This window comes from Erinaceus europaeus, chromosome 11 (genome assembly GCF_950295315.1).
Source record: "Erinaceus europaeus chromosome 11, mEriEur2.1, whole genome shotgun sequence".
In the NCBI taxonomy this organism is placed as follows: Eukaryota; Metazoa; Chordata; class Mammalia; order Eulipotyphla; family Erinaceidae; genus Erinaceus; species Erinaceus europaeus.
Genome location: NC_080172.1, coordinates 12137043 through 12160168, shown reverse-complemented (window position 1 = coordinate 12160168; position 23126 = coordinate 12137043).

Below are 23126 nucleotides of genomic sequence, written 5' to 3'. Positions count from 1 at the left end.
ATTATTTGCAAGTTACATTCCCTTGGACAAAACTAAACTAGTCTATCACCTGTGATGTCTGGTTATTTCCCTGTGACTCAAGAAGACTAGGTAAGAAGGAAAAGGATAATAGGTGGATTGATAAAAAAAAAAATTCACAACTCAAATCTATTTGGCAAATCAAGGAAAGCCTTTTACCAGAAGTTCACAGTATTTTCACATGAGAAAAACTCTAAAAAATGCTCAAAATTTTTTTTAATTTTGTGTTTTAAATGTTCTTTAAACACTGCCTTTTTCATGACATCTTTTTAAAAATTTATTTATTTATTTTTATTATTGGGTAGGGACAGAGAGAAATTGAGAGGGAAGGGGGAGGTAGAAAGGGAGAGAGACAGAGAGACACTCACAGCCCTGCTTTACCACTCATGAAGCAGGTGGGGACCAGGAACTTAAACCTGGGTCCTTGTGGACTATAATGTGTACTCTGAACCTGATGTGCTACCACCATCATAGGATATTTTAAAAATATTTGGGATATACTTGATCAGACATTGCCCATAGTATCATTTTGGTCTGTGACTATATCTCTGAAAAATACTTGAACTTTTTTTTTTTTTTTTTTGAGGAGGTTAATGCTTTACCGTTCAGTCATTGACCATTGACACATGGATACAATTTCATTGTGCACCATGACCCCAAAGTTCCTTTTTCTCACTTTCTTCCCATCCTTTCCGATAGTCCTTTGCTTTGATGCAATGCTCCATGCACAGTCCATGTTTCACTTCGCATTATTTCTCCCTGTCCCTATTTATTAAGTCCTGCTTATATGTGAGATCATTTGGTATTTGTCCTCTTTATGGCTTATCTCACTTAACATGATGTCTTCAAAAGAAAACAACAACAAAATTTGAATTTATTAAACTTCCAGAAAAAAATGCAAAAATAGCAATAGTTCAAAGCACCCACAAATATGACCATTTTCTATACTCTTTGTCCCTCTCCCTCTCTCTCCTCTCCTCCTCCCCCTCTTCTTTTCCTTCTCTCTCTCACTATCCCTCCCTTCCTCCACTTTTTTCCCCTATCAGTTTGTCTTCTTAACAATTTAAGGATAAATTGTACATCACATGGTTCTTTAATTATTTAATCCTAACTACTTCACTGTGGGTTTTCTAATAGGTGTATTGTACATCCATAGCTGTATGATCAACTTCAGTAAATTAAGTAACAGTACAGAAGTAATCTATTGCTTGCCCTACAATTCTTAACATTGATTCCATAATAACTTTTGTAGCATATTTCATATCCACTATAGAATCTAGGCCAGGTAATACATTGAATTATCATCTTTTTCTAAGTTTTGACATGTAACATTTTTTTCACAGCCCTTCTGGTTTTTAGGGACATTGATATTTGTCTTAAAACAGACATTCCCTCACTGGGAGATGAGATAAATCCCCTGGTAGAGCAGACACTTTACCATGTGTGAGGGCCTGGGTTCCAGTGGCTGGCCACCACATGGGAGCATCGGCATGGAGAAAGTGTCCCAAGCAGTGGAGACATGCTGTGGTGTCTCTCCTTCTCTCTCTAAAAAGGAGGAACAAAATGAATTATGGCTAGTAAAGTAAGGAAGATGGCAACATACAATTACCAGATAGATTTGTTCTTATGTGAAATATAGATAACTGAAATGTACATACTTATTAAAAAAAACAGAAAGGGAAATTAATCTGACTGAGTTTGAAGTATGGCACCAAAGGAAAAAATCTCTAAGTGGAGGGTGAGGGTAGATGTTCAGCTTCACTGTGGGGGGTGGGGGGTGAGGAGGAGAGACACAGACCTTTGGTGGTGGGAATGGTGTTGATATACACTCCTATTAACTTATTAACTTACGGTCTCTCAAATAACTATTTAATTAATATGGGGGCGGGAAGGAAGAGCATCAGAGGAACAACAGGAAGCCAAGACCAAGCCATCTGTAAGACTTTGTGAAGATATTGCTGGCTAGGGACGGGGGCAGAACTTTGATGTGGCTTTTATATTTTTATATAAAGTTAATTTTTTTAAATTAAAGGGGTTAATGCTTTACAGTGCAATCGTTGTCACACGCATACCATGTCATTGTGTAAAAGGCCCCCAAAGTCTTCTTCCTGTCCCCTTTTACCCTTCCTCCCCAGAGTCCTTTGCTTTGCTGCAATAGAGTTAGTTTTTCATTAATTTATTAATTAATTTTACCAGAACACTGCTCAGCTCTGGCTTATGGTGGTGTGGGGGATTAAACCTGAGACTTTGGAGCCTCAGGCATGAGATGCATTACCATTACACTATCAACCCTCTGCCCAAATATATATTTTATTTATTTATTTTAAATGAGGGAGATAAAGAGGAACTAAAGCACTATGCACTTCTGGCTTAAGGAGTTGCTGGGGATTGAACCTGGGACCACAGACGCCTCAGGCTTGAAAGTCATTTGCATAAACATTATGCTATCTCCCCAGTCCTGCAATAGTTATTTTTTAATATTTTACTGATTTAATGAGTATGTAGATACATGAATGATAGATTGATCATAAATAGACATCAGAACACTGCTCAGTTCTGGTTGGTGGTGATACTGGGGATTGAACATGGACTTCAGAACCTCAGACAAAAATGTCTTTTGCAAAATCATTATGCTACCTTCTCAGCTTGTGGCATTTATATGTTATCATATCTGAAGATGCATGGTGTTAATTTGCTTCTCACTAGGGAGAGTCTAGGTTGCTGCTTATTTTTTTTTTACTGTGTAACTGTTTTTCATAATCACTCTATAGAGACATAACTCAAGACTCTACATCCTCCTATAGACTTGGCATCTATGATTAATAATTTTGTCTAGGGAGAGCTATGGAGATTATCAGGAAAGAATGGACATGAAATTTTGATAGGGGTAGAACTTTAGTGGACATACAACTTTGGTGTAGAACTATACCCCTGCAGTTTTATAATACTGTCCCACAAATAAAAAATTAGAATTTGAAATAATCTTTGTCTAGTTTAATTTTTTAAAAATATTTTATTTATTTTAATGAGAAAGAGCTACCAAGAAAGAGAAAGAGAGAAGAGACCACTTAGGGTAGGTCTGGCTTCTGGTGTTATTGGTGATTAAATCTCAGGCATCAAAGTCTTTTTGCGTAATAGTTGTGCTATTTCCCCAGCCCCCCTAATTCTATTATTTCTTTTAAAAATTATTTATTTATTTATAAAATGGAAATATTGACAAGACTTTAGGATAAGAAGGGTACATGTCCACACTATTATCACCACCAGAACTCCATATCCCATCCCTTCTCTTGAAAGCTTTCCTATTCTCTATCCCTCTGGGAGTATGGACCCAGGGTCATTATGGGATGCAGAAAGTGGAAGGTCTGGCTTCTGTAACTGTTTCCCTGCTGAACATGGGCGTTGGCGTGTCAATCCATACTCCCAACCTTTCTCTCTCTTACCCTAGGGTGGTAGGGCTGTGGGGAAGCAGGGCTCCGGGACACGTCGGTGGGGTCCTTTGCCCAGGGAGGTCTGGTTGGCATCATGGTAGCATCTGGAACCTGGTGGCTGTAAAAGAGTTAAGGATGGGGCTAATCGGTGGTGAACCTGGTTGAGTGCATATGTCACAGTGCATAAGGACTGTGGTTCGAACCCCCGGTCTCCATCTGCAGGGGGAAAGCTTTGTGAGTGGTGAAGCAGGGCTGCAGGTATCTCTCTGTCTCTCTCCTTCTCTATCTCCCCCTTCCTTATTGATTATGGCTGTCTCTATCCAATAAATAAATAAAGATAATTTAAAATAAGAGTTAAGGATATAAAGCAGAAGAAATTGTTGGCTAATGAGGAATTTAAAGGGAAAATATTGCAAATGAAGATTTGAGAGTCTCCATTTTGGAAAAAGCTAGTAGGTCTATTTTTTCAGCTAGAGAGACAGAAAGGGAGAGAGAGAAAGAGAGAGAGAACATACAACAACACTGGAGTTTCTTTTTTTGTGTTTTATTAGTGATTTCATATTGAGTCATAAGATTGTAAGATAATAGGGGTATAATTTCATACAGTTCCTACCACCAGAGTTCTGTGTCCTATCCTCTCCATTGGAAATTTCCCTATTGTTTATCCCTCTAGGAGTATGGACCAAAATTACTTTTGGGGTGCAGAAGGTGGAAGGTCTAGCTTCTTTAATTGCTTTTACACTGGTCATGGGCATTGGCAGGTGGATCCATACCCCCAGCCCGTTAATGTATTTTCCTGGTGTGGTAGGTATCTGCAGAGTGGCTCCAAAAAGAATTGGTGATCCAAGGAAGTTGGGATGGAATCATAGTAGCATCTGGCACTTAGTGGCTGAAATGCAGGAAGCTGGAAAGCAGGACAAGCCATAAAATAGGAATAGAACATATGAAAGGGGGGTCCTTAGGGTAGAAGGAAGCTAGCAAGTCTATTTTAGAAATGTTCCTAGGAGCCTATGTCTTAATAATCTTTGCTAGAGCTGAAATATGGAGGTGGACTAGAAATATTATTTGGAAATATGGTGTCAGAGTTGAGACCAGAACTAGGGAGCAGGATTAGGGCAGAAAATTGCTTGCAAACTTGAAGAAGATTTATAAATGCAATTAGCTGTTTATCACAACGATCTAACCTGGGTTCATATCTATTCATATTTAACACTATAGCCTGTACAACTTCTGAGTCCTTGTCAGACCGTGCTCACAGTCCACAGTCATAGCTGGGAACATTCTAGGTTGTAGTCATTTCAGAGCTAAGTTTCCTTGCATGGCAGAGTAGGATGGCCAAACCTCCCTTTGGAGAGTGTGTGTGGGGGGTGTCCCTATCATTGTTTATTCATACTGAGGACATGATCCTGAAGAAACTCACAAAAGGACTTTTAATAACATTTGCAATGGATATGACCAGTAACAGTGTATTACTTTTTATTATTTTTATTTACTTATTTGATAGTGACGGTCAGAAATTGAAAGGGAACAAGGAAATAGAGAGGAAGAGAGAAACAAAGACACCTGCAGTACTGCTTCACCACCTGCAAAGCTTTCCCCCTGCACGTAGGGACTGGAGGCTTGAACCTGGGTCTTCGTGCAGTGTGACATGTGCACTCGACCAGGTGGGCCACAATTCAGTACCAAGAAACTTTCTTCAATGTGGTTGAGGCCAGGTTCAAACCTGGGTTGCTCGCATGGCAAAAGTAGCATATTATGTCAGTTATTTCACCAGCCCAAACCTAGTCTGTTTTTTGTTTGTTTGTTTTTGTTTTAAACCAGCTCCAGCTTATGGTGGTGTGGGGGTTTGAACTTGGGGCTTCGGAGTCTCAGGCATGAGAATGTCTTTGCAAAACCATTATGCTATCTACCCTTGCCTCTAATTCTTTTAATAATGAAAATAAAGCACTGAGTTTTTACTATTACTTTTATTTATTTATTGAATAGAAACATCCAGAAATTGAGAGGAAGAGGGCAGCAGAGAGGCAGAGAGACACCTACAGCCCTGCTTCACCACTTGTGAAGCTTTCCCTATGCAAGTGGGGACTGGGGGCTTGAACCCAGGTCCTTGCATACTATGACATGCGCGCTCAACCAAGTGTGCCACCACCTGATCCCCCCAAGTACTGAGTTTTCAATTTCAACACTCCTTCCATGTTTATAAGTTAGAAACGGACATTTCTTAAATATTTTTATTCATATGTTAATGGGCAACAGAAACATGAAAGAGAACCAGAGTGTCTAGGCTCAAGCTTGGGACTTCACATGCAAACTCTAAGCTCTGCTGCTTAACAGTATTTCCATCCACATTTTTTGTTATTGCTACTGACTCACAATTGTACTTTTCACTGCATTTTTTTTTTTCTTAATTACTTTAGTCAAGAAATTATCCCAGATCTGGTCAACTGGAATATATATATATATCTTGTTATATTCTTATGGGAGATTTTTTTGTCATAAAAAATGCTCTAGGGGAGCTGGGCAGTGGTGCAGCGGGTTAAGCGCACATGACAGAAAGTTCAAGGACTGGTTTCATGATCTTGGTTCTAGCCCCCGGCTCCTCACCTGCAGGGGAGTTGCTTCACAGACATCTGTCTTTCTCTCCTTCTCTCTGTCTTCTCCTCCTCTCTCGATTTCTCTCTGTCCTATCCAACAACAATGACAGCAATAACAACAATACTAAAATGACGATAAACAACGAGAGTAACAAAAGGGGAAAAATTAAAAAATATATAAATCTGTAAAAAAAAAAAATCTTAAAAAAAAAAAACACACGATCTAGTACGATCTCTGCTTGTCCCAAAGTAAGCTGTTATCTGAAGACTTCTAGTAGTGGAAATGTTAAGTGTACTCTTTAATTCTTGAATGTCATTGCTTTTTTTGGCTCTTGACTATATGCAAAGGCCTTTAAAAAAATCTAAACACTTTAACAGTAGCGATAGAAATGGAGAGAAAGATAGAGAAAAAGATAGGTAATTATTCTGCCAACTCTACAATTAAAATTAAAGTAACGTTATGACAAAAAATGTAACAGACATTTGATTTATCTAGTACCAGATGTGGACATCTGTTCCCAAAGCAGAATGAGCTGATAATGTAAAGGGATTACTATCACTAAGTCTTAGAGTGTTTTTCATTATTGTGATAAATGTATAAAGATTTCCTGCTGACATCTTCTGCACTTACACATTCACTCTATTTTCTATATTTTTGTCAGAATATTAAAACATCTTAAACATATAAGTACAACATTTCACTGGCTTTTAGCACTTTGCACATAACACAGATCAACTTAATGTAGACTCACAAGAATAAAAAAAAAACTGTAAGACATTTTATAAAGATAGAGGGATGTCTTTTAAAATAGAAGAATAGCATTATGATCATCGTGAAATGTTATGATCCAGGGGCTGTTCAGACTCACTCATTATGATTTCTTTCTAAGTGTGTGTTTCATTTTTCCATCTTTGAAATTAAGTTTTATGTATTTCTGTAAACACCTTTCTCACAGTACCCATGTTTATAGCTATGGATTTTGCATCGTATTGAAACAATTAGCTAATAATATTTAAGTTATGATTCCAAAATTAGAGTAAGAGGATTTGAACCCAAGTCAGGTATATCCATTCTTTTGTTTATTTCACTAGTGATTTAATAATGAATAACAAGATTGTAAGATAACAGGGGTACAATCCCATACATTTCCCACCACCAGAGTTCTATATCCCATCTCCTCCATTGGAAGCTTCCCTATGCCTCCTGGAGTATGGACCAAAGTTCTTTATGAGACACAGAATGTGGAAAGTCTGGCTTCTGTAATTGCTTCTCTGCTGGAGATGGGCGTTGACAGGTAGATAGCTCAGCCACTCCTTGGCATGGAATATAAGCAAAGTTGGTTTAGGTCTCATTTACATGAGTTGTAGAGAGTTTTTTTTTTTTTTTCTTGATTCAGGATTTTTATTACTTTGGTTGAAATACTTTGTAATAATATAAAAATTAAACAGAAACAACTTTGGTAAGAAACAATTTTAAAATATGAACACAACAAGCATAATGGTTCTGAAAAAAAATTTTGATGTTCTGAGGTTCCAACACCACATAAGCCAGACTGAGCAGTGCTCTTGTTTCAGTCTCTCTCTCTCTCATTAAAATAAACAGTTAAAATGTTTAAAAATATGAATATAACTAAACCTTTCTAATAATAAAGAGTTGGCTTATATATTTTTTAAAATCTTTGTTTCAACAGTCATGTTTATATATAGACATTACATATTCACTTTTGGTTACTGAAAATAGGGTTATGGAATTAGTGACAGAACTAGGATTTCATCTTTTATAGAAAATTATTTTAAAATAAATCAGGAGTCATTATAAATTGCACAGAGTATCACAAAAGAGTTTATTGTACTTACTCATATTGTAGTACGCAATATGAAGTCTTCTTAAAATAAAAGAAGACATGTCAGGTTGAGAATTTTCACTGGAAAGAGAAATTGTATATGTCCCCATTATATGGAAAATTACTCATCCATAGAAAAGGCAAAAAAGTGTAAAGAAAAAAAATGGATGGGTTGAAAATACAGCTCACCTGATAGGGCACATGCCTTATGCTGTCATTACATGGTAGTACCAAAGCAAGCAATGTCTCTCCCTCTCTGTACTGCTCTATCTGATTATAAAGAGGATGAAATTGGACCTGGGAGTGGCGAAAGCATGCAACCCCGAGGCCTTGGAATATGTAAACTAATTTTATGCTCTTTTCCAGAATATGTATATGGAGTAATAGTGGGAGATGGAATCGTGTCTCAAAAAATTTCACTAAGTTGTTTTTCTCTCCTTACTATCAGTGAAACAAAGGATTTTATGAACTTCACAATGCTAAACCTCCTATTATTTAATTAAGTTATTTATCACCTAGTAAGTGCGTTATCACTGGCATTTCACTCACTAGTAAAAACTTTTCAGTCCCTTAGAGTGATCAGCAGCAGAAGTCATAGTGTTCATGTGAACTGACTTTCTCCACGGTGGCAGCATTGCCTCTGCTGGAGAGCTGGGTAGTAACGGGAGGAAATATATATCCACTGTGGATAGTTCTTTGAATGATGTACAAACTTTGCCTGCATATAATATTAGCTTTTCGCTGTGTAATTGATATGCAGACTCTCTCAAAAGCCTAGACCAAGTAGATCAGAAGCAACCAATAGCACAGCTATATACAAGATACTGGGTACTGTACAGCAAACCATAACAAAAGGACTTTTCAAACTTAACCCAATTACCAAATAATGTGATGATAACATTAACTATCGATTGTCTTTTTGAACTCTAAGACAGCAGGAACCTCACATCTCCACTATAGAGCCCCTACTTCCCCCAGTCCTGGAACCCTTGGATAGGGCTCACTTTCCCGTATGCCTCTCCCAATCCATATCAAATAATATTGCATTTGCCAATCACAACCTAACCAATGCTACGATTGCCACCTCAACATGCTTCACTTCAGACTGTGTCCAGAGACTTCACGTGTGGAATGACAACCCTTCAGCTTCATTACTCGGGTGAGACCTTTCCTTTCATAGTATACTCTAATTTCATCTCAGGTGGTTCACTTTCTAACAAAGTCCCAAAACCTAGATATACACCAGTTTCTGTGAGAGAGAGCATATGTTCACACGTATCCGTAAACTAGTGCAAAATATATACCTGAAAGCAGAAGTACACTAGAGTTTGCAGTGAGTAGTACCCCCCTAACACTTCCTCTCCACTATTCCAAGCTTTGGGTCCATGATTGCTCAACAATTTGTTTGGCTTTGTATGTTAACTCTCTTTTCAGTCACCAGGTTCCAGATACCATCAGGATGCCGGCCAGGCTTCCCTGGACTGAAGACCCCACCAATGTGTCCTGGAGCTTAGCTTCCCCAGAGACCCACCCTACTAGGGAAAGAGAGAGGCAGACTGGGAGTATGGACTGACCAGTCAACGCCCATGTTTAGCAGGGAAGCAATTACAGAAGCCAGACCTTCTACCTTCTGCAACCCACAATGACCCTGGGTCCATGCTCCCAGAGGGTAATAGAGAATGGGAAAGCTATCAGGGGAGGGGGTGGGAAATGGAGATTGGGTGGTGGGAATTGTATGGAATTGTACCCCTCCTACCCTATGGTTTTGTTAATTAATCCTTTCTTAAATAAAAAAATAAAATAAAATATTGGCCTTTCATTCAAAAATGTTAACTGGAATATCTGAGCACATTGATTTTATCAGTTCCATTTTTGCAGATTTGAAAACTGAAATCTGAAGTTGTTCCAATAATGCCAGTCTGATATTTCAATCATGATCTGTATGTAGTTCCATTGGTTTCTCTGAACATCCTTTTTCCTGTCCCATGTTTAACAGCAACTAATAATTGCTGAAATTCTGGCCTTGTGTTTAGTTGTTCATTGCTGAAGTGGAGGTCTGACTGATGCAGCACACAAAGGAACAAATGGAAGTGTGTCAGATTTTTATTCTAGCTGCCTTCTTAGGAGGAGATTCCTAGACTTTCTCAGTTAAGACTTGACTTGTATCACAGACAAAAATATTTTGCTAGCCTAGGAAGATCAAATCTTTGTTAATTTTTTAATTAGTCCAAAATAAATATTTTTAGTACATCTGTCTTGAAATTTAAAATTTGTTGAATTAAAACAAAATGAAATTTAGTATAGAATTCAGGGGAAAAAGTGCAGAAGGAGGGTGTGGATTTAGCATAATGGCTATGCAAAAACAATTTTCATGCCTTTGACTCTAAAGTCTCAGGTTCAGTCTCCCATACACCCATAAGACAGAGCTGAGTAGTGCTCTCTTCTCTCTCTGAATCTTTCTATATCTTTCTCTGTAGTCCTCTCTCTCTCTACCTCTCTCTCTCTCTCATTAAAATAAAAATATTTACACACATATATACTTTAAAAAATAAGTACAGAAAAGCTTGAATTTATTAGGTAGATTCCAGCAAAAATTATTCTTTTCTACTGAGATTACTCACTGAACTGTGTGTGAGAGAAAGGAAGTTCATAAGGACTTCAGGAATGGCAGCACTTGCTGAATTTGTACTCTGGATGTGTCACTGGCTTTTCCCTGTTGCTCAAATGCTTGGTTTCCCAGGAGGGGAAAGGCATCTTCCCTTCTTTGGATGCCCTTGGCATTTTCTTTTGTGCAGGTTGTGTTTGTAACAGACACTTAGCAACATGTACTCCACCCCATGTTTTCAAATCCTGCTGAGTGCTTCCCATACTGACTTTGACTTTCATCTCTAGGTCCTCCTGGTACTGTTTGCTAGATTTTAAATGCTGGAATGGTTGGATGACAGTTCCCCAGAATCATGTGCACTCCATTTCAAGCTTTTATGTCCCTGCTTTGACATGCCATTGGTTGTCAGACGTAGACCAGTGTGACTTCCATCTCAAAGTCTTTCAAAATTTCAAGGGGAAGGAAGCTGAAAAGTAACACCTTGAGGGTATACTTTATGATTAAAATCCTTGCACCAACTTTTTTTTTTTAATATCAAACAAGGAGAGAGACAAAAAAGTATGATCTTATACAAACACATATTTAAAAATAACCCAAAGGAAAGGTAGGCTAGCTGCCAAGACATGTACAAGTGTCTATCTGCAGCCTCTAAGATGACAGTGTTCAAAGGTGTCCAGACCCCTCAAACAATCCAGAATAAAGAGTTCATTTTTTTGAACTACCAAGTGCAACTTACCTTTTGGAAGTTTAACTCTACGTATTGAATTTACCTTATTGCATCCACATATTCTGACATCGTTAAGTGAGGCGAGAGCCTCTAGCTGTTTATCAGCAGGGTGGGGAGAAAAGTCTTTTTCAGCGTAATGGCCGTGTTTTAGTTAACATGCTGTCAGTCTTTAATGACCAGTGGTGTAACAGCTGGTTTTGATGTAATTTCTTTTGAGACCACTAGATTACAAGCAGTTTATTGCATTCTTCCTCTCAGACTGTTCCCTGGATACAACATAAAGTCAAAAGGTTAAAGGTCTAAAGCCATAATCTAAAGGATTTGTCACCATTTATCAGGTCACTTGTTGCTATGTACGAAGCAAACTGAGAAGTTTTTAGTGAGCCTGCCAGTTTGCAATATATCTATATATGTTTTGGTACATGGATCTATGTTTCTATACATGTACATGATTTTTCCCCCAATTTTAACAGGAAGAGGTTCAGAAGAGCTAGTGAGAAGTTATTATCAGAAATCAAAGAATATAACTAAACCTTTTTAATAATAAAGAGTTGGCTTATATATTTTTTAAAATCTTTGTTTCAACAGACATGTTTATATATAGATATTACATATTCACTTTTGGTTACTGAAAATAGGGTTATGGAATTAGTGACAGAACTAGGATATTTTAATGTGTGCAAGTATCCATAACTGTGAAAGCATGTTAATATCAATTCAAATTTCAGTGAGAGGATCAGAAATTGGAGAATATACTTCTGCAGAAACATGTTAAAATAACTGTGGATCTTTGAAAGAGCTATAGGTAGCACACCCAGAACTAAAAGTGAAAGGCACAAAGGGATGAGGTCAGACAACTCAGAGAGGTCCTAAAGGTCATGGAGTCCTATTGTTGGTTCATTGCAGATTTGTAGCTTTTCAATCTGTCAAAGTCTGACAGTCAGCTATGCTGTATCAGCCAAGGAACTTCTTTGTTTAAGGAAAGGAGCCATTCTTTGAAAGCTGGGCTTGGTAAAACAGAAAATCTAGAAGAGAATGTATGTTTGACACAGAAGCCTTTTCCCTTTGAAGCATCAGAGTACTAGGGATTTGAGTAAAGCACTTCTATCTGTGAAGAATTTTGAAAGAAACAGAGCCCACTTATATTGTTTAGTTTTATGCTAGCCTTGAAAGTCTCTCTTTTTATCATCGAAAGCTCATGATTCTTATGTTCTCAGAAATGCGTATGTAGAAATGTTTGGGGATGTTCGCAGAGAGTTTGGAGTTTTTTGAACTCATGACACACACATAGCATCACCATTCTGTTGAGTCAGTTCAGTCCAGCCCATTTTCTGTGTATCTGTTGCCCTCTAGGGACTCCAACATGAAAAGGAAGCAGATGAGGCCATTTGTCAAGAATCATCTTGCCACTAGCTGTTCTTCCCATCTTTCATTCAGATTGAATCTCAGGTGTTATTTCTGTAAACTTGTATTGAGCATTTCTGTGATTGATGAAAATTAACTTAAAATCTATCTGAATGGTCCTTCCAAACTCAGATATATGATGAGTTAATACTTGGTTACTCTGATTGTATACTTACTATTTGGATCTGAGACTATGACAGAAACAGAAAACTATTCAAACTATGAAACCAATACCTACTATGAAATGCTGGAATGTTAACTTCATAGTAGATGGCGATAAGCTTTTGATAGTCTTCTATAAAGATAATTAGATAATAAAAATTATTTCCTGAGAAGTATTTCTGGAATAGAATACTACTACTACTACTACTACTACTACTACTACTACTACTACTACTACTACTAACTTTCCTGATAAGTATTTATGGAACAGAAGAACTACCAAAATTATAGCAATATAGAAAAGACTTAGGCATTAAAATTTGCCTTTTATTATTTTAGAATTCATGTAACCTTGTAGCAGTAAAATGTCTAGTGAACAGTCATAGTTTTTCATGGAAAAAATAATACCTTATATTAATGACATGACTTTTTTTTATCTTTTCAAAATACTTTATTAGGGAAATAATGGTTTTAAGGTAGTTCTCAAATGGGTACAATTTCTCATCCATCCAGACCCATGGTGGCTATTTGCACACTGCTTCTGCCACCAACTTCGGTACTACTCCACAATAATGTGTTGGATTCCCAAAGCACTCTCAGAATTATCACCAGGATATCTTCTATAGGATTTCAACTGATTTACATCCACTCCAGCAGTATAGAAGTACATAGGTTTCATATAGTCTTTTTAGATAATTTTTTAAATTGCCATCTGTGTTATCACTGGGGCTCAGTGCTTGCATGGGAAATCCAATGGTCCTGGAGGCCGTTTTTTCTTTTTTTTTTTTTTCTTTTACTTGACAGACAGAAAGAAATAGAGAGGGGTGGCACAGCTACATACAAGATACTGGATACTATACAACAAACCCTAACAAAAGGACTTTTCAAAGTTAACCCAATTACCAAATAATGTGATGATAACATTAACTATCCATTGTCTTTTTGAACCCTAAGACAACAGGAACCTCACATCTCCACTATAGAGCTTATATTTCCCCCAGTCCTGGAACCTTAGGATAGGGCCCACTTTCCCGCATGCCTCTCCCAATCCATATCAAATAATATTGCATCTGCCGATCACAACCTAATCAACACAATGATTGCCACCTCACCATGCTTCACTTCAGACTGTGTCCAGAGACTTCATGTGTGGAATGACAACCCTTCAGCTTCATTACTCGGGTGAGACCTTTCCTTTCATAGTATACTCTAATTCCATCCCAGGTGGTTCACTTTCTAACAAAGTCCCAAAACCTAGATATACACCAGTTTCTGTGAGAGAGAGCATATGTTCACACGTATCCGTAAACTAGTGCAAAATATATACCTGAAAGCAGAAGTACACTAGAGTTTGCAGTGAGTACCCCCCTAACACTTCCTCTCCACTATTCCAAGCTTTGGCTCCATGATTACTCAACAATTTTTTTGACTTTGTATGTTAACTCTCTTTTCAGCCACCAGGTTCCAGATGCCATCAGGATGCTGGCCAGGCTTCCCTGGACTGAAGACCCCACCAATGTGTCCTGGAGCTCCGATTCCCCAGAGATCCACCCTACTAGGGAAAGAGAGGAGGCAGACTGGGAGTGTGGACCGACCAGTCAATGTCCATGTTCAGCGGGGAAGCAATTACTGGAGCCAGACCTTCCACCTTCGGCAACCCACAATGACCCTGGGTCCATGCTCCCAGAGGGATAGAGAATGGGAAAGCTATCAGGGGAGGGGGTGGGATATGGAGATTGGGTGGTAGGAATTGCGTGGAGTTGTACCCCTCCTACCCTATGGTTTTGTTAATTTACCCTTTCTTAAATAAAAAAATAAATTAAAAAAAAAAAAGAAATAGAGAGGGGCTGTGGAGAGGGAGAGAGAGAGGCACCTGTAGCCCTGCTTCACCTTATGAAGATTCCCTTCACTTGTGGGGAACTGGGGTTTAAACCTGGCATTGCACTACCACATGGATCCCCAGATTATGTTTTCCCCAAAATACTCATAAATGGATAACTGGATTTTATTGAATTTTAATTTTTAATTTTCCGAGTAATTCCTACAGTGCTGTCCATCTAGTTGAACCCATCTACATGACCAATAGCAGTGATAATATAACTTCTCTTCACATCTTCTTCAACCCTTGTTTCTTATCCCTTGAATAGGGGACATTCTATAGGCATGAGATGATATTTCACTGTTTTGATTGGCATTTCCCTAATAGTGAGAAATGATGACCATCTCTTCCCTTGATAATTGACTGTCTGTATATCTTACTTGGAGAACTGTTTATTCAAGTCATCTGTTTTATAGCTGTGGAGTTTCACAGATCTTGTGCGTATTTTGGATAGTGACTCATTGTTGATGTATGATGATCAAATATTTTCTCACATTGATGAAGTGTTCTAAGTTATGCTGGCACAAGAAAGCATAGTCAAAACAAGACCTGGCCACAATGGACTGTGTAGATGCCTGACACAAAATCAGTAATGGAAGCATGGAACAACAACAACAACAAAAATCTAAAGCTATCAGAATTCTGCTTAATCAAGCAAAAGAATGTCTTCTCTAGTATGATGCATATATAAAAATGGTTCGCCTGTATCTCTAGACTAACTTTGCTTTTCGTTAGTGTTTTTGAGCATACATAGGTGGGAGATTTTGGGTTCTGGAATTCAAACAGCTATTGCTCTTTGCCGTCACTTTTCCCCTCAACTTTTCCCTACTAACAAACATGTAGAAAAACTCCATTGCTTTGCAACAAGTATTTCATTGCTCGAATCCTGTGTACTCAGTACTCTGGGATGCACAGAGATTAAAAACCACGTGTATCTTTTGCACAGCTGGTGGTATTATAAATTGGTCCGACCCTTGTGGAGGGGAATAGAAAGAGAGACACCTGCAGCACTGTTCCATCACTTAGTTCTTTTAACTAAATATATTATAGTAATCATTTTGTGGGGATTTATAAATGAAGTAATTTTGCTATATGCAGCAAATTGTACAGTTACAACTCAGTGACACCCCAATGTAAATTAAATTAACAAATAAAAAGAAATTAAAGGAAGAGTTGTTTCCAGTTTCTAGATGATCATCTTACTACCACCTAGCAGTATGACCCTAAACTTTTCACCTTTTCCATTGAAACTTTACGGCCATTAACCCTTTCTTTCTAGATCTATCAGTTTCTGAGTGAACTTTCTTGATTTCTCCCACTGCTGTTATAATTGTATCAATTTTCCTCTTGATGTGATTTTGCTTTATATGTTTTTAGATGCACATTGTTATTCCAGCATATCCAAATTCAGCACTGTTGAAGTTCTGTGACTGAGGGCCGAGTAGTAGCTCACCCAGTTGAGCACACACATTACCATGCACAAGGACACTGGTTCAGGCCCCCAGTCCCCACTTGCAGGGAGTATGCATCACAAGCAGAGAAGCAGGGCTTCAAGTGCCTCTCTCTCTATGTCTCCCTCCCCCCTCAATTTCTCTCTTTCCTATCAAAATAAAAAAGGAAGGAACAAAGAAAAAATGGTTACCAGGAGTGGTGGAGTCATCATGCAGGCCACAGGTATAACCTAGCTGGAAAAATAAAAATCTATGAGTGAGCATACCAATTTGATAACTGTAACCTTCTATATTCCTTTAGAAAGTACTTTTCCTTCTTTGTTTATTTATTTTAGATAAGGACAGAGAGTCAGAGAGAGAAAGAGACCATGACACCAAAGTGTCCTTCAATGTGGGGTGGTCTGGTCACAAACTTGGATCATATGCAAGAGAAAACTGCACATGAAACAAAAGAGCTTTCTTTCTTTTTTTTTTTTTTCCTATTGTGGGAATGAATGGTTTATAATGTGGTTTTTGTTGTTGTTGTTGCCTCCAGGATTATCACAGGGGCGTGGTGCTGCCACTATGAATCCACTGCTTCTTATGGCCATTTTTTTCCCATTTTATTGGATAGGACAGAGAGAAATTGATAGGGAAGGGGAAAGATAGGAATAGAGAAAAAAGAGACATCTGCAGACCTGCTTCACTGCTTGCAAAGTAATCTCCACCTGCAGGTGGGGTGTGGGGACTGGAACACAGGACCATTGCGAGGTCCTTGCACTTCCTACTATGTTAGCTTAACCTGGTTCACCACCACCTGCCTGCCTCCCTACAGTATGGTCTTTACCACAGACACAATCTCTCATCTCCTCCTGATAGGTGTCCAGGAGACACAACAGGTCCGTAGCGTCCATTCACCCTGCCCCATATCTGCTTTCCCAAGAACCCTTGCTTTGGTGTAATATAATTCACCCAGTCTGAGTTTCACATTATGTCCTATATTCTTTTTTGTTTGTTTATTTTTACTTTAAATTTTATTGAGGGGGTTAGTGGTTTACAGTGTATTCATCGATACATGAACACACAGGACCTCCAAGTTCTCTTCCCCTTGTCCCTCCACCACCTTCCCCAGTCTTTTGCCTGGATGCAGTATGCCTTGTTCAGTCCACGTTTCACTTTGCTCCCTCCCTCCCTCCTTTCCCCCATATATTAGGTCCCATTATAAGTCAGAGCCTTCAGTATTTTGTTCTTTGGCTTTGGGTGTGTCTTCACATGATTATCTGCAGGTTTCTTCCAAGATGATGCAAATGAGATGATCTCATCATCTTTAACAGCTAGGTTTCCGCTGCATCTATTTACCATAGGGTTTTGTTGTTGTTTGTTTGTTTTTTGCTATGTTCTTTATTCTTAAGTTCTGCCTATAAGTGAGATTCTTTGGTTTTGGTCTTTCTCTTTCTGGCTTGACTCACTCAAAATAATATCTTCAAGTTCTGAGTAAGACATTGCAAAGGGATGACAATATTACTATTAATGGCTGTGATATGTGTGTGTGTGTGTGTGTGTGTGTGTGTGTGTGTGTGTGTGTGTGTGTGTGTGTGTGACTCATAGCCCTTCTATCTGTCATTGGCATTATGCTGCTTCCAAGTCTGGGCTATGTGCTGCTATGAACATAGGTGTGCATAAGTCTTTTCATATATGTGTTTGTGTTTTCCCTGGGTATATTCCCAGGACAGGGACTGATGATTATAAGTTAAGTCTGGTATGTTAGAAGTTCCTATGCTTCCTCCTCCTCTTCCTTTTCTTCCTTCTCCTCCTCTTCCTCCTCCTTCTCCTCCTCCTTGTCTTCTTCCACCTTCTTTTCTCCTCCTCCTCCTTCTCCTTAAACGTCAGGATCACTCTTTTAAAACATATTGCATGTGGTGTCAAATATAAATCCAGTGTGTTGGGTATGCATGCCTTCACTGCTGAGCTAGCTCTGTTCAATCTTTTAGCTTTAGTAAGAAAGCAAGAATTAAAGAGAGCACAGAGTACCACTCTACTGTGGGTGGAGGTCCTGCTGCTCTCATATATAGTGCTGGGGTAGATCCCAAAATCTTGTCTGCTCTACTTCTGAGTCACTTTCTTGGCTATTTACTATGGTCCAGAATGTCTCTCTCTCTCTCTCTCTTTTTGTCCCATTCTCTATATATTTTAAATGTTTCTTTTTCAAGTATAAACTGAAACTTGGACCAATCATGGCATATTGCACCAAAGTGGGGGGTTATTATTTATTGGATGGAGAGGAAGAGAGTGAGACATTGGAGAGGACGTTGGGATCCTGGTGCAGTATGGCATAAAAGGATTTAAGTAGGGAGTGAGATTATTCTGCAGATATTTCTCATGAAAAAATGAAAAATTGTACCCATGTGTCAACAGCTGTACTGTAAATCATTAATCCCCCAATGAAGTTATCAAAATAGTTAAAAAAAAATTTCCCTTCTTTTTGAATAGGTCAGATGTTTGCATTCCGATTATTTTTAAAAGAGCTGTAAATAATTTGCATACATGCTAAATTCAACACAATCTATTATCAATAGTTAATCATTTTTACCAAAAATACAAAAGCCTTTGACTACTCTAATTCTCACTATTTATTTTCCAGTCTTCAAATTTATTGTTGTCTACTATTACTATGTAAGTCTGTAAATTGATTTTTTTTTTTTTGCCTCCAGGGTTATTGCTGGGTCTCAGTGCCTGCACTACGAATCCACTGCTCCTGGAGGTTATTTTTCCCATTTTGTTGCCTTTGTTGTTGTGCTTGTTGTAGTTGTTATTGTTGTCATAGCTATTGTTGTAGTTGGATGGGACAGAGAGAAATCGAGAGGAGGGGCAGACAGAGAGGAGGAGAGAAAGACAGACACCAGCAGACCTGCTTCACCACTGTGCTACCGCCCAGCCCCCTGTAAACTGTTATTTAAGCTAATGTCTTTTTAGGTATATATTTGTATGTTCCTATATTTTGTTTGTATTGTCATCTTTGGGCATTTATTTATCACTAAAAAGAAGTTTATTTAAAATTGACTGTTGGTATGCTTCTAATCCTACTTATAAGACCTTCTGTTTTGATCATCACGTTAGGTTTGCTTCTATTGCTTAACGCTGTGGTCTATTTACATAATCATTGTTTTAATTGTTTTAATCCCCACTGGTTCAATCTCTTTTTCCACTCCACCCCCTCTCCTAGTCACACCCTGTTTTCCACCACTCTCTTTTTGCTCCACCTTCTCTATGTCACATCCTGTTTTTATACCCTACCCCTTCCTTCCTGGAGAGTATAAATGCAGATGAATAAAGCCAGCATTGCACTGCATTGTATTGCATTGTATTGCATTGCATTGCATCGCATTGCATCACATTGCACCCCATTGCACCCCATTGCATCCCATTGCATCCCAGCTCAGCCATGAGTCCCTGGTCTTCTCTGTCCCGCTGGCGAAGCTAGCCTGAACAGGGACCGGCAATTGATGAATAGTAACTTCTCTATTTAAAAATATATATATTTAGTTTGACCTTTTGAATGATAGTTTTAGATTCACAGTTATTTTTTTTTTGCTCTTTATGTAATCATTGCATTCTTTAATAATAGCTATGATTGCTTAATTTTAAAGCTACTCAGTCATAATCACAGTCTTATTAGTCTTACTGCTACTTATTGCATATAACATTTTTTGAGTTGATTCAATCTTTTAATGTTTTAAGTACATACATATACATTTAACATATCTAATCGTTATTTTTGTTCCTTTTTATTTTTTTGTTTCTAGGATTATCTCTAGGGCTCAGTGCTGGCACTATGAATCCACTGCTCCTGGAGGCCATTTCTCCCTCCCTTTTTATTGGATAGAACAGAGAGAAATTGAAAGGGAAGGGGATATGGGTGTGTGTGAGAAAGATAGACACCTGCAGATCTGTCTCACCTTTGTGAGGTCACCACCTTGAAGGTGGGGATCCAGGGGTTTGAACCGGGATCCTTGAGCAGGTCCTTGAACTTCGTACTGTGTGTGCTTAACCAGGTGTGCTGCCTAACCCCCAACATGTATAGTTAATAATAAAAAAGTACATACCTGAAGGTAAACCTGATACTGATTGCACTTTGAATATTCTTCTTTGCCCTCTCTATTATTTCTTCCTTTTTAAAAAAATATTTATTTATTCCCTTTTGTTGCCTTATTCTTTTTTATTATTGTTGTTGTTGTTGATGTCGTCATTGTTGGATAGGACAGAGAGAAGTAGAGAGAGGAGAGAAGACAGATGGGGAGAGAAAGACAGACACCTACAGACCTGCTTCACCTGCTGCGCTACAGCCCAACTCCTTCTATTATTTCTTTATAGAATTTCTGTGAAATATATGTTGGACTTTCTGAGTCAGTGCTCTGAGCCTTTAATTTTTTTTTTTTCACTTTTAGTCTTTTGGATTCTCTGCAGTATATTTCCTCATCTCTATTTTTTGTTTCAAAAATTCTCCCTCTAGTTGTATCTAACCAACTTTGAATCTATCCATTGGCATTTTGACTTAAGCTGTTATTTTTCATTTCTTTAAGTGCAATTTAGCTCATATTCAATTTTGTCTGTTCTGTTCTTTTTTCATAGTGTATTCACTTATAGTTACTGTGTCATCTTCACTTTTTAATGTTTAAATATACTTGATTTGTGGTCTCTTTCTGAGTTTCCTATATCAAGATCTTGAGACCTGTTCTTATTCTAACTTTCCCCCCACATTTTCTCCCATCAAATCTTATGTTATGTAATTTGTTCTTTATTTTTAGTTTTGTTTTTCCCTTTTGTTACCCTTGTTGTTTTATTGTTGTTGTAGTTATTGCTGTTGTTATTTATGTTGTCGTTGTTGTATAGGACAGAGAGGAGCAGCCCCCCTGCAGGTGGGGAGCTGGAGACTCGAATCGGATCCTTATGCTGGTCCTTGCGCTTTGCACCACATGCGCTTAACCCACTGCTCTACCTACCGCCCAACCCCTTGTGACTTGTTATTTTTCATTGCACACTTACATTCAGCTTTTTAAAGGGGGATTTTTTTTGTGATTTTATTTAGAAATCATCCAATGCAATTATATATACATAATTTATTTGCTTAATTTTACTTATTTATTTTGTTACTCATCCTAAGTATTTCAAAGGCTTTGTTAATTTTCACCATGTATTTTACATTAATTTTTACCCTTTATCTTTTCATAGTGTTCCACAATAATGCATAGGACACATGGAGAGTCCAAAACCTATGTCTGAGGAAAAGAAAGGAAGTTAGTTATAGATATTTCTCATGCATCTTTTTGAGTGTGTGGTCACTGGGGTTTTATTGCTCTGGCCCAAAGGTTTCAGATATAAAGACAGAGAAAAAGACACCACAATGTCAAAGCTTCCTTCAGTGCAATGGGGGCCAAGTTGAAACTTGTACTCAAGATAAAAACAAGAGCACTTGCGAGTATGGATTGACCTGCTAAAGCCCACGTTTAGCAGGGAAGTAATTGCAGAAGCCAAATCTTCCGCCTTCTGCACCCCATAATGACTCTGGGTCCATACTTTCAGAGGGATAAAGAATAGGAAACCTATCAGGGGAGGGGATGGGATACGAAGTTCTGGTGGTGGGAATTGTGTGGAGTTGTATCCTATGGTTTTTGTCAGTGTTTCCTTTTTATAAACAATAATAATAATAATAAACAATAGCATTATCTAGGTGAGCTAGCTTGCCAGTTTGCCAGCCTGCTTCTTTTGTAAGTCTGTGAGTGAAGATTTTATTTATTTATTTGTATTCTTCTTCTTTTAAAATAGTGATTTAATATTGATTTACAAAATTGTAAGGTAACAGCGGTATAATTCCATATGGTTTCTACTACCGGAGTTCCTCCTCCTCCTCCTCCTCCTCCTCCTCCTCCTCCTCCTCCTCCTCCTCCTCCTCCTCCTCCTCCTCCTTTTTTACTCCAGGGTTATTGCTGGGGCTCAGGGTGCCTGGACTACAAAGCCACTGCTTCTGGAGGCTATTTTTTCCCTTTTGTTGACCTTATTTATTGTTGTTGTTATTGCTGTCATTGTTGTTGGATAGGACAGAGAGAAATGGAGAGAAGAGGGGAAGACAGGGGAAGAGAAAGAGAGACACCTACAGACCTACTTCACTGTCTGTGAAGGCCCCCCCACTCGCACGGGTGGGGAGCCAGGGGCTCAACCGGGTTCCTTACCCTGTTCCTTGCGCTTTGCACCATGTGTGCTTAACCCGATGTGCTATCGCCCAGCCTCCTTACACCTATTTCTACTTCCAGGTGTCTTACCTTTTTCCCTCTTCTCTCTCAGATAAAAGAAACAGTGCCTGACTTCTTCTGGTGTTTTCCAGATTAGCCTTCTTTCACAGATGGTATTAAATACAAGATTCCTGGTGATAGACATATGAAATTCTGGTGGAATAAGAGTGAAGAGCCCTCTGGTTTACTTTCCCTATCATTTACCCCTTTGGGAGTATGGACTAAAATTCTTTTTAGGGTGGGAGTTCTGGTTTCTGTAATTGCTTCTCCTCTGGATATGGGCATTGGCAGGTCGATCCTTATGTAGGTGAAGATTTTTTACAACTACCTTTTTCCAAAAGATGGAATTGTTCTAGGACACCAGGTTTACAAACATCCAAGCTTAGTTTCCCACCTCAAACAAGTTTATTAAAACAAGTATTGCTACTAGATTTCATGGTGTATGCGATTTCTTGAATTGATAGTAATTACCTGCATTCCTATATTACATATGATTTAAAATCAATAGTGGGATAAAATGCTGTAGTCACTTAGTGGCATCTGCATGGGAATCTGAAGTCGTATTAACATACATGTCTTGCATTTAACTCCTAAGAGTCAAATGCTTTCTAAATGTTTCACACCAATCATGAAAGTTCTATATCTTAGCGCTTAAGTGTATTTCTTTTTAAAGACTTAGATTATCATCAAAGTATTGATTATGTAGTCCTAACTTTTTAGTTATAAAAAAGGTTGAGAGCAGTTT